At 35.8% G+C, this 19,651-nt stretch overlaps 1 pseudogene; it reads left to right on the top strand.

Annotated features, from left to right (window-relative positions):
- LOC149251559 (villin-4-like) overlaps positions 1-19,377 on the top strand; it is a 67,725-nt pseudogene extending 48,348 nt beyond the window's left edge.
- The last annotated feature ends 274 nt before the right edge of the window (positions 19,378-19,651 follow it).

Below are 19,651 nucleotides of genomic sequence, written 5' to 3'. Positions count from 1 at the left end.
GGCCTATACTAATTCGTCCTCATAGTCTATTAATCAAATAGTGGTACCAAGTATTGTGCCAATGTAGTGGGAGTTTCAGCGCCGCAATAGTGAGCCAATGCTGTCACCAAATGTTGGATTGCTCTGGATCCCAATCTGATGTAAGTATTTAATCCTGAGAGACCTGAGATGGGAGACCAACTCTAGTGGAATAATGTGATTGTATCCACATCCAGACTAAGGGATAACGCCAATCCCGACTTGATGCCCAAATCCAATGCACAAGGCACACCAGATGCGATGATCGGGAAGGACTTTAAGATGACTTTCCAGATGGTAGATATATTTGAACGTTGTTTCTTTGGTAGTCGAAACCAGTCTAAAATTCTTATAGGGTATATATATTTCATTTGAATCTCATTGGTCCACAAACTATGAGTAGTGGGTAGTTGCCATCCAATTTTGGCTTCCAGAGCTTGGGAGAAAGAGTAGAGATCTTTTAAGCCCTAACTACCCCAAGATTTAGGGAGGGAAATTTTGTCCCATCTGACCCATGCAAAGGTATGCCCTTCATGTTTCCCATGCTAGAGGTATCTGCAACAAGACTTCTGTCTAATATTGAGTATTCCTTTGGGGATCCATGAGAGTGCCATCCAGAAGACAAGAGTGGCTTCAATGACAAATTTTATTAGTACAAGCTTGCCATCTCTAGACAACCAGTTATGACACCAAGATTTGATTTTATTTTCAATTTTTGCTACCAACCACATCTATTCTTCCTTCAAGTATTCATTTGATTTCAGCTGAAAACCCAAATATCTTATCCACTCCTCCAAGGGCACAACTTGGAAACGAAAGAAATGACGAGCATGTGTAATTTCAAATTCTGAATAGTTACAACATGTAACAGTATATTTATGTTGATTTGGGGACATACCTATAGCCTTGCGGAATATTTGTAGGATTTATTGGAGTTAGTTGATTTTGCTACGTGTTCCATCCAAGAATATCAGGACATCATCAACGGACAGAATTTGTGATAGGATTGTAGTGTTTACTATGTGAATGCCTTTGAGAGTGCCATGAGAGATTGATATGTGGATTAGTCTGCTTAGTCCTTCAACAATTAACAAGAATAGTAGGGGAGATAGTGGACAACCCTGTTTGAGTTCTCTTTTAGTGTGGAAATAAGGTGATGCAACACCATTGATTAATACTACAAAAAAGGCGGATGTCATACAACACATGATCCACTTGATAAAGGATTTGTGAAAACCCAGATGGGTGAGAATCAATTTGACATAGAGCCAATTGACTTTGTCAAATATGTGGAGAGATCAATCTTGAGGATCATGCCATTTAATCTCATGGTTTTGATGTTGTGAAGCCCTTCTTGTGTGATGCCAATGGATTCATGGATTTGCCGATCTTCAAGAAAATCAAATTTCTTCAGGTATATATGATAGGGGAAAATAGGATGGAGTCGGTTAGCGATTATTTTGGTAATGATCTTATGGATGACTTTGCAAAGGGAGATCAGATGATAGTCATTGAGAGAGGATGGGGAATCAAATTTTGGTATCAACGCTATGAAGGTAGTGTTCAAAGCATGGTACACCTACCCTAAAGTGTGGCATTCCTCAACAACATTTAGAAGATCATGTTCTATAAGTTCATAAAAATTAAGGAACAATTCAATATTCCATTGATTAGGTGTCAGACTCTTATGCTTTTTAAACCAGTGTAAAACTCATTCCAATTCCACAGATGTTACAAGAAGTCGTAGTTTTGCATTGTATTCTTCTGAGGTATGACTTCGAAAGGTCTGTGTTATCTGCATGATTTCCCTGAGAGGGGCGTGATGAAGAGAAGAAAACAAGCACTTGAAGTGTTGTACACCCAGCCTTGCTAAGTCCTTAAATTAGAAGCAAAATTACTAGCATCATCTTTGAGAGATCATATAGTATTTTAAGCACGCCTAGTTTTTGTGTATTGGTGAAAACGTTTTGTGTTATCATCCCTAGCCTATAACTAGATAGCTCTTCTTTTTAATCTCTGTGTTTCTTCCACGGCTTCCAAAAATCATCTCTTCTCTTTTTCCCTTAGGTTGTTCTAACTTTTCAAGTGTAGATTCAATCAATTTTAGGGGTTCCTCGTCTCTCTATCATTTCTCTTTGAGCCATGCAAGGGTTTTCCTTTTCATATTGCATAGGTTCTCATTGAATTGTGAGGCCACTGATCTTTGTTCTGTAAGATCACACTTCCTCCAGTTGTCATTCATTATACTTCGAAATTCCTCCTCCTTGAGCCATGTTGTATTGAATTTGAACAGGGCTCTAGGCTTGTCGAATTGTCCAGCCAACTGGAGGTATATGTGATGGTGATGTGATTTTCCTCCCAAGTCAACCAATTGCTTGAATCATGCGAGGTGTTCTAGAAGGGATTCCTTGATCAAAAAACGATATATTCTTCGAGAAATGATGTCGTCTCCAACGTGTTGCTTTCTCCAAGTTTGAAGTAGCTTTGCCATGTCAATTTCGATGAGATTATGTGAGTCAATAAGTCGTAGGAAAAAATTTGATAGGGAGTCCTCCTGTGCACAATGGCCCAAACATTCCACCCTGCCCATGGAGAAGTTCAAATCAACTCCAATGACAAGGTCATCTGAGGACATGAAGGGTTGATTCATTAGTTTATTCCTAATGATAGCATGAATGTGACATGGCCCATATATGTGAATAATTGTGAGTGGTACCCCGATTTTGTCAGAGAAAATATCAGCCGCAAGGTAGTTGGGATGACCTCATATATTGGATAATTTCACATTGCTCGTGTTAAATCCAAGAATGATACCTCTAGTCCAGCCCTACACACTAGTGGCATGAAAAATCCAACCCTTAAATAATGCAAAAAATAGGTGTTCTACCTCCAGGTAGGATCCCAATGTCTCTTGAAGAAGAATGAGTTCAATATAGTCTAATAAAATTAGTTATTTTAGAGCTAGCTTATTAGACGGGCTTGCTAACCCTCGACAATTGAAAGATAGACACTTCATTGGGGAACTGTAGATGGGGCATAGGATGATTTAAGGACCCCTTTGAGAGATAACTGATGGCTAGTGGTGATGCCCAACCTATCTTAGTTCATAGCCTTTGAGATATGATACTTTCGTCCACAGGTGATTTAGGGCCATTTATATGGGGATAGAGGGCCCAATCCAATGCCATGGTTGGAGAGGGAAAATGGCCCAGTGGATGAACGAATCGAGGATCAGAGAAAGTAACGATGTCCCATACTATAAGCGGAGGAGGAATCACCCTGTCATAGAAGGATATGGGGGAGAATCAGGTAGCACATGGAGGGATATTGTTGAACATGTTAAAGTCCTCAAATGTATTGTCGGTGAGAGAGTGCACAAACAAGAGACAGAGGATACAATAGGAATAGTGTAATTTGAAATAAAGCAAGGAGTATGAGGAGGGGGAAGGGATGAAATACCCGAAGGAGCTAAAGAAGAAAATTGATGAGGCCTCGATGCCTCCCCTGATATTTTCCTCCCATCCATGGTAGAGTGAGTGGCCTCCCTAGTTGTTGAGCCTACATGTGTAGCAAGGGTCTGATGAGCCAGTATGTGAGGTTCCGATGCGGGGGCTGATGAAGGAGGTGGATCACTTGCTTCCTGTTGCCTCTGAAGAAGTGGACAATATTTGTATACGTGTCCAACTTGATGACACTGGCGACATCGAAAGGGAACTCCCTCATAATCCAGAATTTGATTTCTGAAAAAGCCCCTGTAGTGTAGAATCAGGGTCTCCACCAGCCCCTCCCTAGTGTCCATGAAAACTAAAATTCATGCATATGTCATCAAACCAGATTCTAGGTAAGTTCTGTCGTGTTCGAAATATTGTCTGAGATCATTCCCAATCAATCAGAATACATCCTCCGTCCATAGTTACAGTGGAAACCCCGGCAAATGGACCCATATGGCGCAAGCACCCAATTGTTCATGTACCAGATTGAACAATGGAGATCAACACTTTAGTAATACAACAACCATTTCAATATTCCAAAAGTAAGTAAGGTCCTAGTTGGCATCTTCGTCTCATGTGAAACGGCGTGCGAACCAACCCTTCTGCGTAGTGCTTACTGAGGGAAGGGCATCAAATGCGCGACCTTAGATTTATTGAGCCTATTTGCGAAGCCCCGCGGCTGAGTAGTTTTGACCTCAGACCCTACCTTCCATACACATGATATCATCCAATCTGATGTCGTCACCAATAACCGGTGCCCGATTTTTGTCCTTTACTTTTGAGAATTTGGTCTTTTTGGGTCCTCTTTTATGGTTGCCATCTTGATCAAGCAAAGTGACCTCCTGAGGCTGAGAGGAGTTGTCAACCTAAGTCAACACCTCCAGCTCCTTTGTGAGAGGGGAGAAAGATCCAAATCCAGATCCAGGTTCATGGTCGAGTGGGGGATGTGCGGATGGAGAAACCTTAACTGCAATAGGGTTAGATGGAGCCTCTGAAAGAGCTGTTGAGGCGGGAGGGTGTATAGGGGCATCAATATGAGATAAAGCTTGAGGTAGAGAGGCCAGTTGTGAGTCAAATTGAACAGTTCGGTATGCCTCCACTAAAAGGATATCTATAGGTAGAGAGGGTTTGCAGACATTTAAGCAGGATACAGAAAAATGAAGAGAATTAGGGGAGGAGCATATCAAGGGGTCAGGAGGGGAAAGTGGGTCAGGCCAGCCAAAGGATGAAAAATCGGAAAAAGAGTCAAATAAAGGCAGAGAAATGAGAAGAGGGGAACAAACCAAAGAAGAAGAGGGGTGGACAGAGGAGGCAGCAGAGCGAATATTCTGGACATATGTTCACCAAGTGTCGAATCCATCTCCATCCCAAGAAACTGATGTGGCGGGCTTGCCCAGATAGATATTTCTGGGGAGGAATCAGCTGAGAATTCCACCAATTCTTCATCCATGGTGATTTTCCACCCTGGCAAACCGATATAAAACTGAAAAAACTGGATAATGGAGGCAACAGACATGTGACTACCTTCTGTTGGTGAAAGGGAGAAACGTACAACTGCAGGTTGTGCTGAGCAAGAGAGACAAGCAGGTAATAACCCTCCTGCATAATGTGAAGCCGTCGAAAAAGATTTGTGAGGTAGGTATAGAGGGAGGAAATGACGGACAAAGAAAAGTGCTAAAGACCGAAACCATCGTAGCAGAAAGCATAAAGAGAGGGACAGGCCAAAAAACCCTAACCTTTGTCCTCAAGAAGTCGCAATCTTGCGTCGAAAAGTATCAAAACCATTTTTCACCATTTTAATCATTAAATAGAGCACGACTTATATGCTCTAATTTTTCTTTTACCAAGATATATCCAACCTATATGATCTCTTGTTTCTTTTTAAATAAACTAATTATTTTTTTGTAAATGTAGATTTGTACCATTCAAAATTCTAAAATAATAGTGATGTCATATTTAAAAATGGTTCAAACAAATTTGTAATTCTAATTCAAAATTGTGAAATAACAATGATGTCATATAAAAGGGGTTTAAATTGATTTTTAATTCTAATTCAAAATTGTAAAATAAGAGTGATGTCATATAAAAAGGTTCAAAGAGATTTTTAATTCTAATTCAAAATTGTAAAATAACAGTGATGTCATTTAAAATGTTTCAAACAGATTTTTATCTGTTTTGGTAGGTAAGCACCCAGGGGGATTTGAACTAGTGACCTATCACAAGGAGTGCCTTAACAGTGCACCAATTCACCGTCAATCGAACCAGTGACCTATCACAAAGAGTGCCTTAACAGTGCACCAATTCACTGTCAATCGAAAGCCCTGTGGGTTGTTTCAAACAGATTTTTAATTAGAATATAATAATGAAACCAAATAATTTTTAAATTTAGTTTAATTAAATTTAATAATTTATTAAATAGAATTTTAAATTAAATTTCATGATTTAAAATTTCAATTATCATAGTTTAATTATTTTAAAGTTTTTTATCTTAAATTTTGAATTAATTTTGGTGGTAGTGGCTATTTTGAAAGTTTGATTTATATAATTTGCACTATCCAAATTAAAATGTTTAATTTATTTATATATTTAAAAATGTATTTTGAAACCACAAAAATTAACAATCTTACAAAAATTCCATTACTAAATTTCTTTCAAATTAATAAACATTAAATAATTAAAATGTTTTTTATTGATAGTTTCACAATATGGTTGATTTAAAATTTTATCACTATGCATTTTAAGATTTAAGGAATCAATGAGTTGTTCTGTGTTTTCGTTAAAATTACAATATTGTTGTTACACACCTTTGTTAAGAGCGGGTTTAATGGTTAACAGCGTGTGTTTCCTCCTAATAAGTTGCAGATTTAAAACCTATGTATGTGGGTAGAGTATGTATGCCTGGAAGTGGATCCCTTGTGACACAAACAAAAACGTTCATACACCAATATAATGTCTGACATGAAAATAACCCTAAAATTAGATAATAATAATAATAAACTTATGATATTATTGATTTTAAATTTATGAATATATATTTTAAAATGTATGAAATCAATGAGTTGCTGCGTACCCTTTGTTAAAATTAAACAAAACTTTCTTTACTAACGATATTGTTGATTTACTCCATAAACATGTATTTTAAAATTTACGGGATCGATGAGTTGGGAAAATAGTAAGAGCATTCATGCTGGTTTGTACAAATTACAAATTACTACAGGTATACGTAATACTGATAAATGCTCCCATGAGTTCCATCCCTCCTTACTTTGAAAACAACAATAAGCGACAGCTGTGATCATATGTGATCGTTCGTCCACGCAGAAAAGAAATATATTTGTGCAGCCATCGATGCACAAGGAAAGGCTAAAGAATCGGATCCCATGAGCACGAGGAATTGTTAAAGATTTCTAGGTATATAAAACTAAAATTGAGCTATCTGTCAGCTGACGAATAAATGTGTGGAAACAGAAATGATGGTAGGACACGAATAACATGGATGGATTTTGTCTTATTATTTTGATGGTATAATAAATATGTAATTGTTTTTAAATCTAATTTCTTTTCGAGTTTTTTTGGTGAATTTTTGGTAGGAAATTTTGTGGTGAAATATTAATTTGTATTATTTAAATTGTTTTTTATTGTGCATCTAAAAACTCTAAACTATTTAAATGGTACAAAATTTAATAATTACATTTGTGATTTCAATAAATCTCTATTAAATTAAAAAATAAATAAATTAATTAATTAATTAAAAAAAATTTCAACAAAACTCACTTCTAAACAACTTTAATAAATATTGCATTTCAATTACTATTGAATCGATGAACAAGTTGATGGTTGTCACAGCATAATATAAATGTATTAGATTGTGGTTTTGCACAAATCCACATAACATGTATTTGAATCATATGGCTTATTGAATTCATACCTGGTAAACAAACAACGATTAATCCAACGCCACCCATTCCTCTTCCCACTCTTATTATCTGACGAGCTTAATCCATGTGGAAAAGTGTGACAACTGCGTGTAGTCCTGCGTAGCCCCTTTACTGGTGTGCGATAACGTGGTATTCCTGGTTATGGGATGGTGGGTAGTGTGGTATTCAATCGGCATCAGTAAAACATTTTAAAATTTGATTTTCAGAAGAGGTTAATTGTTTGATTTTTTTATCATTAAATTGAGTATTTAGAATCGCTATCAATCGAGAGAAAAAATAAAGATAAAAGATAAAAAAGAAAAAAGGTATATTAGTAATAATTAGTAGTGATGGATGGCTCTTTCAACCTCCTTTTCGTACAACTCAACCAAATTGTCATCCTAGTTGGCACAAAAAGGATTGCTAATGTGCCTTAGGATCCATCCTATACATTGTTAATGATGGGTAGTGTGTTTCGTAGTATGTTCTCGTCCCCTTTTGGATACACAAGGATACTATCCATCACCCAATTAACTAAGAAGGTGAAGAGGGTATACTACCAATAATTGATAATGCGTCAAGTAGACCAAAAATCCTAACAAAATCAATAATCTATAATATACTCCTCAAAATCTACATAGGAATTTAAATGACCATATTATTCTATGTTTTGATTTGGATTGGGATGGTCCATGATTTTGTTCGCTTGTCAACCTAGATAAACCATATGCACCCTGCACTAATATACTCAATGCTACATAAGTTTAATATACTTTGTTAACCATTTAAATCAAATTATGTATATACCGACTTACCCAACATGTAGTGTACTCATGCCAGATGCATATTGTTTATAGTGATTAGGGCCAACCCCTGGACTACAATCTGCATCACGTAGTGTACTCATGCCAGATGCATATTGTTTATAGTGATTATGGCCAAGCCATGGACTACAATCTGCATCTTCATTTATAGTGATTATGGCCAAGCCATGGACTACAATCTGCATCTTCAAACGAGATGTCCAGTGCAACAAAATTTTAGAATATTTTAAAATTTTAATTTACACGAACAAATCAACTGTTTTAGATATTTCCATATATAAATATTTCAAAATTGAAAATAAAACTGAGACCTCATTCCAGAAAAAGTAGAAGTTTTACCAAATACCAGCAATCTAAATCATCATCATAACTTGTACCGAATGAAAGTCAAAATTCAGGTTACCTAAATATAAAAGGTAGATCATAATTATTTATATGATTAATCATAATTATTTATATGATTAAATTTATCTATATTCTAGATATAATATAAGTTTGAGAGTGATCAAATTTTTTTTATAGTGTAAAATACAATGTGTAAATAAATTTATATCCACATAAATTAGTTAACATAGATATTCAAATTAGTTAAAAAAATCAAGTGTTGAAATATTTAAAAAAAATATAAGGTTTAAACATTTTACTCAAATATTTTTTTCTACTTCTCATTTCTTTAGATGATATTATATTATGTCATATTGACAAATAACGTTTGTTGTTGTTGTTGTTGTTGTTATTATTATTATTCACGTCATTTTTCTAATTAAAAAATAGTTTATTTGTTGTTTATAAATGTTAGAAAATAAATAAATAAACAGACTCACACATCCCATCATAGATTGTAGAATAAAATATAAATAATTTAACTGTATTGCAAATTGTCATCTTATTAACTGATATTTTTGACGAAATGAAAATCAAGATTAACCCGGACAACAACAGTTCAAAAAATTCCCAGGTAACAAGAATACTGTAATATCATAATTTAAAAAGCTCAGGAATATACCCGTAGACAGATGCATTAAGGCCTGAAATATACCTATATTTGTGTACCCATCGTTATCGTATAGTAATGAATGCAATGGAATAGTGGATAAGAATTTTCACGATTAATATAATTCGAGGCCTGGAGAAACGTTTGGCTGTAGTTTCAAGAATAAAAATGTGCAATTTACAAAAAATTAAAATTAAGAGGTGTAGTTTTAAATATAGTTGTCTATAATCCAACTTTTTGAAAGCTTTTTCGGCGAGTTTTTCCTGTCGAAATTCGGCAGGAATTTATTGGAATCGCAAGTTTGATAGCTAGTTTCTGCACAATGAAAGCGTCCCAGGGGTTTTTCAGGGTGCTGAATCCAAATATGCAGTTAAAAAACCATTTTAACTGCAACAAATCAAGATTTAACCTCAATTTATTCCGCAGGATTCCGTCACCGAAATCTCCAAAAAATCGCATTATAGACAACTCCGTTTTAAATTGTTAAGTTTATATATATATATAAATAACAGTACACTTCATTAAAAAGTTATCTTATATTATTGAATTCAGACCAAAAACCAAAAATTCACTTTCATAAATTTGTAAACCAAATGGATAATTACAAGAACAATATTTCAATTCAAATCAAGGAAAACAGCAAAACACTTACCGCAGAATCCATGCATGGCCCACTATAAAACTAAGTTGAGAAGTAAGTTGATATTGTGTTGGGAAGATATGAAAATAATCTTTTAAAAACGAAGGAGATTAGATATCTAAGCACTTTATGAGAACAAGGTTTTCTGAAATTAAAACGTTTTCCGAATTCTTTGAAGATAGACTTATTGTTAGAACACTTAATCACCAAATAACTAAAATGGTGAGTCCCCTCCAAGAATAAGCAAAGAAAGCATTTATAGATGCTTGCATATAATTTAATTAAAAAAAAATTATACAACCCAAAAAAAACCAAAAATAAGACATATAAAATACTAATGTTGCTCAAAATGAGTATAGCATGAATACCCAAAAGTGTTACCTTTTTCTGGCCCGTGGATCATTCATGAAGTAATAACAAGGAATAACAACTCCTTAGCTAAGCCTAAATCATAATCTATTATTTTATAAGACTTTTTGAAAGCAAGCAAATTTTTTCCTTGTTGATTAATTTTTTTTTTTTAAATATGGTGTTTTTTTAATTATATAATATATGGTTTTGTTATATATAATATTTGAAATGCACAAATTTAAGATAAAAATAAAAAATAATAATAATCCTGTAACAATGTAAATCTAAACTATTAGACACTAAATCTTCAAAGTTTTCTTGTATATGGTAAAAGCTAAAAATATTAAAATGGAATCATGATATAAGCTTGGGATTATATATAGTTGAATTTCTCAATGAAAATACATAAAGAATTGAGCTTCTAAATGGTCTCTACACTCAAGAGTCCAAAAACATCCTACTATTAACCAAATGAGTACATAACTCATTAACATGACTCAATGGAACCCACGAATTTGAATTTTACTTTCTCTTGGTGAATCGCTGCAAAAACTACTACAATTCAATTTTTAAAAGCAGCTGGCAGGGGCAACATTGGGCAACAAATAATTTTCAATTAATTGGCATCATTAACTACCCTATTCCCGTTCTATGTTTCCATCTTCAATTCACCTAATCCCTATCTCATGGTGGGCAGGAGGAAGGGTTACAAGATCTTGCTTTGGATATAATACTGGAAAAATTGTTACATGCGCGAGAACTTGGAAAATTCTCTAGCAATATCCTCAAGAGTAAGAACTATATGGCCAATTCCTTATCGTCAATTTCTTTTTGTGTCAACAACACCGAGTGATTCAAAATATTTTGAAAGAAGGTAAAAAAAGGTTCGGTCCATACCAGGTATTGGGATATTTGGAATGCTACTCACAAAATCAAAATTCAATAAAGCATCTCTAAGAGATGTTAACTGAACATAAAATTTAGGATCAAGCACAGCCTTGGAGCTAATCCCATCTTGATCCATCATTTCAACATGTAATGATGTCCTACCTCTGAATTTGTAGCCTCCACTGATATTCAGCTTGTAGCATGTTGAATTTCTGAAGCATCGTCAACAACATGTTTGAAAATCCTCAACACTTCCTCCATAGGTCCCAAGTTAAGATTTTTTTGTGATGAACTAACCACATGAAAAGCTTGATCTTCATCAACCCTTGGTGGCTCCAAAGTCGTTGCCAGGAATTCGTTGAATCACTGGAATCTAGGTTCATGATAATTCTCTTTGTTTCCTTAAGATTAAAGGAGCCTTCTTTATTGAGGCCCCATATTAACTGATCCTACCCCTCAGTTACCAGGATTTTCCTTTGTTTTAGCATGCTCATGATTGCCTCTGCTTTTATTTTTATGGGGCTATCATCTCTACAGTCTATGCTTCTCCAATTTCTCCACTTTCCGGAGTTGTGAGGAAGATTCTAGAAATATTTAACTTTGGTTAATCCCTGGGAATCTGTTTCCTACTTGAGGCTCATAAAGTCCTCTTTTAACAGCATTAGTTCTTGTTGCTATTTGTCCTACCAAAAAAGAGCAAGATCTCCTGTTCTGATTTCCCAGAAACTGTTGTCTTGTACTAGGCTTTTGTTTTCCAAGGCTTTATTCCAGATGTAAGAGCCCTTTATGTTTCCATACATTCTAATAAGATAATTTGTTTGCCACGAACTTGCATATTTTTCTTTCCAGGTTTTAGCCCATTGAGCTTCTGGTTCTTTAACCCATCTCCACCAGGGCTTGCCTCCTAAAACTTTACTCAGAATTTCCTAATCATCTAAGTATAGACCCCTCTGACTCTTGGGTTTGTAGATTTTATCCCATGAAACAAGGGCCAATTTCTTCCTTGCCCCAAAGGAAGTCTCTTTGGATATTCCTGAATTGTTGTAAGACACCTTTGGTAGCTGGGAGGGTTGATAAAAAGAAAAGCGAGATTGACTATCGAATGACTTTTGTCAGTATCAACCTACTAGCTAGGTTCAATGATCTGATAGTCCATTTTTTAACTTTGTTTTGCATCTTGTTGAGCACAGGTTCCCAAATACTTTTGTGTAGGGGTCTGGCTATAAGGGGAATTCCCAAATACTTTGAAGGGAGGGAATCCCTTTGAAAGCCCAGAATTCTGGAGATATTTCTCTGAATTGCAATGTTAGTATTTAAGAAAAAAAATTGATTTGGAGATATTTACTTCCATACCTGTAGCCAAAGCAAAGTCATTCAGGATTTGTTTGTATGTTGAAGATTCTTTGACTATAGGAATTCCATGCAACATTGTATCATCCACAAATTGTTGGTGAGTCATTGTCTGACCGTTCTCTGTTAATTGAAGGCCCTTAATCTTTCCCAAGGCTTTAGCCTGATTAATGGCCCTGCCCAGTCCTTCCATCATGAGGATAAAAAGAAAGGGAGAGAGCGGGTCACCCTACCTGAGGCCTCTAGAAGGAGTGAAGATTTCAGAGGGTGAGCCATTCACCAAAATAGAAAAGCTGGAAGAGGTTACTAGAGCCATAACCCATCCCACCTAGTTGTGATCGAACCCAAAAGCAGAAAGGACCTTCTTGATATAGATCCAGTTCACCTTGTCATAGGCTTTGGCAATATCTAATTGCATGATCATACTAGCCTGTCTCTTGTTGGTTAGAATGTGCACTACCTCGTGGGCTAGAATAATATTATTAAGGATTTGTCTACCTTCCACATAACCAGATTGTTCCCTTGAGATTAAAGAAGGAAGAAGAGGTTTAAGTCTGCAAGCCCAAACCTTGGATATAATCTTGTATACCACATTGCATAAAGCAATGGGTCTATACTTATTAGCAGTTAGGGCTGAATCATGTTTGGGGATTAGGGAGATGAAGGAGGTGTTGAGGGCTTTTAGAATAGTCCTGCTTCTTCTGGAATCCTCTACAACATTCAGAATGTCCTGCTTGACAATGTTCCAGCAGGCCTTAAAAAAGTCTACATTGAAACCATCTGGACCTGGAGCTTTGCCATTCTGCATGTCTTTAATAACCTCACTGACATCCTCTTCGGTTACTGGTTTATAATTGTCCTCTCTTAACACAGCTTAGGGATATTTTCTGTAATTTCTTTGATGCATTTCTCTCTGTTTGGATTGTTTTCCTTAGTGATGCCTCTGAAATGTTGTACCAACACATCTTAATATTCTTATGAGAGGTCTGGAGCTCCCCATTGTCATTCAATATCAAAGAGATTCTATTGTGAGCTCTATTGACCATGGTGGATCTATGAAAAATTTAATATTACGTTCACCTTCTTTGAGCCATTGAATTCGAGACTTTTGTCTCCAAAAGATTTCCTCTTGTTTGCATAATTTCTCCCATTCTTGATGGTATTTATCAGCTCGCTGACTTTTGATTTTATCAAAACCATCTGTGATCAATGCTTGATTGAGTTCCTGTAGTTTGGTTTCCACTAACTTTTTGTCCACAAAAATGTTACCAAAATCCTTCTTGTTCCATTCTTTGAGTCTGGATTTCATGTGCTGAAGTCTTTTGTGCAAGATGAACATATTAGTGCCCTGAATCTGCAAATCTTCGGTCCACCATTTTTCAATGTTGCTGATGAAATTTGGGTGGGAGAGCCAGATATTCTCAAACCTGAAGGGTCTATTCCTAAGAGAATCAAACCCCTTGATTTCTAATTGAATCGGCCAGTGATCAGAGCCTCCAAAGGGGAGAACTCTAGCTGTTATTTCTCTATTTGCTAGCATAAGTTCCTCTGAGATAAAAAAATATGTCTAACTTGGAGGCGACCTGAGCCTCACCTCCTCTTTTGTTGTTCCAAGTAAAAAGGCCATTGTGCGTTGCTGAGTCGGCTAGATTCATATCATCTGTGAAGGTTTGGAACAATTCAGAGTCTTTACTTAGCAATCCGGTGCCTCTTTTCTTTTCCGAAATGGATTTAATCATGTTAAAATCTCCTCCCAAGACCCAAGGTATTTCTTCATGTCTGCTTCTGAGCTCTGCCAAGGAGTTTAAGAGTCTGAGTTTCTCATATATTCTTTGAGGACCATAAACATTTGTGACCAGGAAAGTATCCATGACTCCCACTAGTTGAATAATTACAGATAAATAATTTCTTGATGCCTCCACATCTAATATGCTAATTTTTTGGGGGTTCCATAGAGTGAGGATGCCTCCCGCTATGTTCTTTGCTTTCACTTTGAGAAACTCAAATTTATCAAGCCATTTGCTATGGATTTTCTTTAATTTTGAATGGAGCATTTTGTTTCCTGAATAAAGATTATATCCAATGTTGCTAGTTTCATTTTGTTACTTAGCATTCTTTGTTTTCTTTTACTACCTAGACCTTTGATATTCCACGATATGAACTTCATAATTAAAGGTTTGTGAATGAGTAACTCGTTAGGTCTTTCATTTACCTGAATCTATCATTAGCTTTCCACACTCCATCAAGAGCTAATTTTTCTTTTTCCTACCCCTTATTCTTTCCTAGATTTCTAGTTGCTAATCCTAGAGTTGATTTCATAGTTTTCACACCTTTGTGTTCCTTCTTGTGAATATTTTTACCATTATCCAATCCTCTTTCCTGGGTTTTACACAAAAATAATTGTTGTATTCTAGTGCATTCTTCTTGAGGTAGTGAATCTATTCCTCCCTTGGTTCCCTGCCTCAAGAATCCTTCCAGATCCAAGTTTTCCTTGTCTAGAATTTCCTGTAATTCATGATCTTCCAGATCTATTTCACTTTGGGTCATTTCCTGATCCATCTCCATTTTTGTTTCACTCATAACAGTCTCATTTTGATAACCTATATCGTGAGATTATTTATTGTTTTCTTCCTTTTCTTTTTCATTAGGATCTTCCTCATGAGATTGATTTTCATTCGTGTTTTCTTCATTCTCTTCCAGCACTTGAAACTTGTTCTGACTGACCTTCTACCCCTCGTTTTGTTGTTGCTTTATCCCCTTTTGCCCCCTTTTCCTCTACTTTCCACTTTCTGAAAGGTCTTTGTATCCTTCATTGTATTGAGTTTCACTTTGTTGTCTGCTTTACTGAGAGGGGAATCTCCAAACAGATGTCCATCTTCATGGCATTTATGGCATCTTAATTGGATATGCTCGTAGTCCACTGTTTGCACCCACTCCTCATCAAAAACATCCAAAATAACTTCATTTGGAAGAGCTTTTAATAGATCCATTTCCACACATATTCTTGCAAAGGAGGTATATTTCCCTCTTCTTGTGGCTTCAGAAACTTTGGCAAAACGCCCTAGTTTATTGCCAGTGGCTACTAGCAATCTAGTTTGCCAATAATCAAGAGGTAGAGAATAGAGCCTTACCCATACTGGAACTAAGGTGAAGGTCTCCCGCTCTGTGATGAAGTTCATCATCCAAGGCCTCATATAGAGACCAACTACTACATAAAAGTAGAGTGTTCCTTCGAATATTATGTCTTTATCTTTGATGTTTGAGAACACCACTATGAAGAATCCCTTTGACCCAAGATGTAGGTCAATGCTTCCTTTGGGTTTCCAGTGATACTTGATCCATGTTTGTAAAGCTTTTTTAGTGGGCCATAGTCCCATGAATTTACAGATAATGACGTAGTTCCCCATGTGTTCCCTATGCGCCTGCAGAGCATGATCATTTAATATTACTCTGGGAGTGATTTCTGCTTTAGGCCTGCAAGGTCCTTTTTGCTTTTGGTCTCTTGAACCCTGATTTTTGTCTTCTTCCTCCTTGTCCTTTGTGCTACTGTTTACCTCGATCTTGGTCCCATCTGTCCCCTTTTCATTGTCCCTGTTTCTCTCCTCAGCCAAGCCTTTGCTATTTATCACCGGTGTTTTACCTCTGTTGGATACCGTGTCCTTGTAGGAGGGAGTCGAGCTCCCTCCTCTGCCGCCCTCCATTAGAAACAGTCTCTGCAATTCTTTGAACCCTCGCTGCTTGCTCCTGTCGTTTTTCCTTGTCCTTCAATTTCTCCACCCGTCGTACTAAACAATCTCCTCACCATCATGCATTTATGAATATGAAATACTTTTTTATTTAATATACATAGATAACAGAATTGGCCATTCGAAGTGCATTCACATTAGAAACAAATACTATAGGTTTATAAACATCAAAGAGATTTTAGATTCAATGCGATAAATGGGATTCTAAGTGTCCTGTTTAACCATGATGCATTTGATAGAAAACTTTCTACACAAGAATGACTGAAACTTCAGCTTTTTATGGAAAAAATTAAATTTATTATAATAAAGTTCTTAGAAATAATTAACATAGTTTAATACGATATGACTGGCTTAAAATATTAGCATAGTTTAATAGGATACAACTAATTTAAAATAGTTAAAGAATCTCTATCATAAAGTATAAAAATGGTTGATCGAAGTAGGAAATACCTTGCTTGAATAATTTAAGAAGTATGACTCAAAGGAGATCAACAGAAACAATTATGCATAATGTTGATTATCATCTTAGAAGTTTGCTTGATAGAATCCATGAATGTTATTTAAGGGCTAGCCTTTTTATGCTATTGTTGAAAGTAAAGTATACTCTGTGCTCTTTTAAAATGCTACTCATCCTTCACAATGTGAGCAATCCTTGCATCAAGAGATATTGAACATTAGACCAAACCAAAATCAACAGAAATAACATGTATGGTGAAAATAATGCATTTGAAGAAGAGGCATTAACATTGGCTCAGCTATATGAAAAAGAAAAAAGATAGCTTGCAGGGCCACACCGTAAAGCTTGAACCCATTAAAAAAATTACTAGTATTTTGGGAAATAAGTAGATCCCACATAACCCCTTGCCATGGCCTTTTTGACATTTCTTCCGAACACTTTTGGGTTATCTCTCATCACAACAACAACTTCCTGGTTAAGGGGATCCTTGTGATTTGGTTGCTGCAATCAATATCACACTAACCATGGCAAGTATTATATTTGAAGTTTGAACATAAATACAATTTTTTAATAGAATTGAAAACAATAACTCAAAAAAAATTCCCTATACCAGAGATATCATAATAGAAGGTAGCCCCACAATCTTCAAAAGCTAAGTGCAAATGCTTTGTAACCAGACATATTAGAATCAATAATATCTTCAACACCAAGCCCCAAAACATATTTTATTTATTCAAAGAAGTTTAATTTACAAAATACAGGAAAAGAAGCAAAGGCAAATCAAAATGACCGTCAAATTCTCTAGACACCGATGTCATGAACAATGTGAGGATGATTTGCAGGAACCATGGCCTCTTCTACTTGAGGTATTTGCCAATCGCAATGCTTTTCATGACTCGTTCTCAAATACCTTTCAAAGGGATGGGTCGTCTTATCAGTCCCTTGAATATGATTGGCTTGAAACTAAGAAGAAAGTTATTATAATTCACCAATTGCACCAGACGTTGGAACATTTTAGGTTGCCTTGTCAGGTTGAAGATGTAGAGGGGTCACTACGACAAAAGTTATCAATGGTATTGAAATGTAAAATGAATGTCATACCTTCAAGGTGCTATTTATGATTGGATCAAAGCAACAGGTAGTATTAGCCTTGATCCTCATAATGAGGCCAAGAGAATATCAGACAGTTCCAAAAAATAAACTAGAGCATAGGTTCCATTGCAGAACAGGTGTCTAGAGCTGCGAAAGGCAACAACTTTAAAAAGAGGTGTGGTTCGCTATGATATCCATTATTGGATTGACAAAGATACAAGTAAGGATGAAGCTAGTGAAATAGCCATCAAGACTATTGAATTGGATGCAACTCTTGAAGAACATGCAGTTTAGCATAGAGAGAGTCAATGACATGAAACATATAAGTTTCTATCATATTTTAAGCCTTGCATAATACCGAAAGAAGGTGGTGTTACTTCAGGATTCAAACATGTTGAGAAGAAAACATATTCAGTTTACTTATTTGCATGCAAGGTAACACATGGTGTACATGTGATAGAGGTTCCTTATTCACGGTCATCCTTAAATCACGATGAATGAGAAGAAAAAATATTTTGTTTACTTATTTTCATGAAAGGGAACACATGTTGTGCATGTGACAGATGTGCCTTATTCTTGGTCATCTTTAAATCATGATGATATTTTTATTCTTGATATAAAATCCAAAGGATTTTAGTTTAATGGATCAAACTCATCCTCTCAAGAGAAGTCTAAAGTCTTACAGGTTGTTCAATATATCATAAATAATTATCATGATGGGAAGTCTGAAGTGGCTATAATTGAGGATGGAAAATTTTTAGCTAATCCCGAGACAGGGGAGTTTTGGAGTTGTTTTGGAGGCTTTTGTCCTCTTGCCAAGAGGTCCAACAATGACAACAAATCATAACTTGAAGCTCTTCCAGCAAAGCTATTATGCATACAAAAAGTTCATGCAAAATCCATTGAAGGAAATTCATTGAAAAGAGAAAATTTGAACACAAAAAAGAGCTTCATGTTAGATTGTGGAATTGAGATATTTATTTGGATGGGTAGGAACACATGGATGGGTAGGAACACATCACTTGAGGATAGAAAAGTAGCAAGCTAAGTTGCATAAGAGTTGATTTCCAGTAAAGGAAAATTGAAGCAAGCTCATGTAACTCGTATTATGGAAGGATTTGAAACTATCATGTTTAAATCAAATTTTGATGCATGGCCTCAAAGTACATATATAACTATATCTGAAAATGGAAGAGGCAAAGTAGCAACCTTGCTGAAATGACAAGGATTTAATGTTAAGAGCCTTCTCAAAGAAACTCCAATTAAAGCAGAAAATCACCATTTTTTTACTGTACTGGTAATCTTCAGGTTTGATGCGCAAATGGTAAAAACAAATTGCCTATGCCATCGAGTGAACAAAGCAAATTTTATAGTGGTGATTGCTATATTATGCAATACACTTATCCGGGAAAGGAAAAGGAAGAATGCCTTCTTTGAACTTGGATTGAAAAAGGGAGTGTTTTAGAAGAAAGAACTACTAGACTATCCATAATCAGTAAAATAGTCGAGTCATTGAAAGGAAAATTAGTTTAGGCTTAATATTTTTGAGGGAAATGAGCCCATCCAATTTCTTGCTATTTTGCAAAGCTTCATTATCCTTAAGGGTTGACTTAGCTTTGGATTTTTCTTTCATAGAATGTTGAAGCATAATTACAAAGTGTTTAGAAAATTGAAAAAAGTACAGCTCATGGATGAATGAAGCTGAGAGATCCCAAAGGATACCTGAACGATTCGTTACAGTGAACAAGTACATCTCATGGTTGAATGAATCTGAGTGATCCCAAAGAATACCTAAACGATTCGTTAGAGTGAAAAAAGTACAGTCAATCACTAAATGAAGATGAGAGATCCCGGTAAATGAAAATATGGTCTTTGGAAAAGTT

The sequence above is a fragment of the Pinus tabuliformis genome, chromosome 7, assembly GCF_031772625.1.
Source record: "Pinus tabuliformis cultivar Carrire ecotype Pingquan chromosome 7, CPIR1, whole genome shotgun sequence".
NCBI lineage: Eukaryota > Viridiplantae > Streptophyta > Pinopsida > Pinales > Pinaceae > Pinus > Pinus tabuliformis.
Note: the sequence above shows the minus strand (reverse complement) of the source record. Positions and strands in the feature narration are given on the sequence as shown.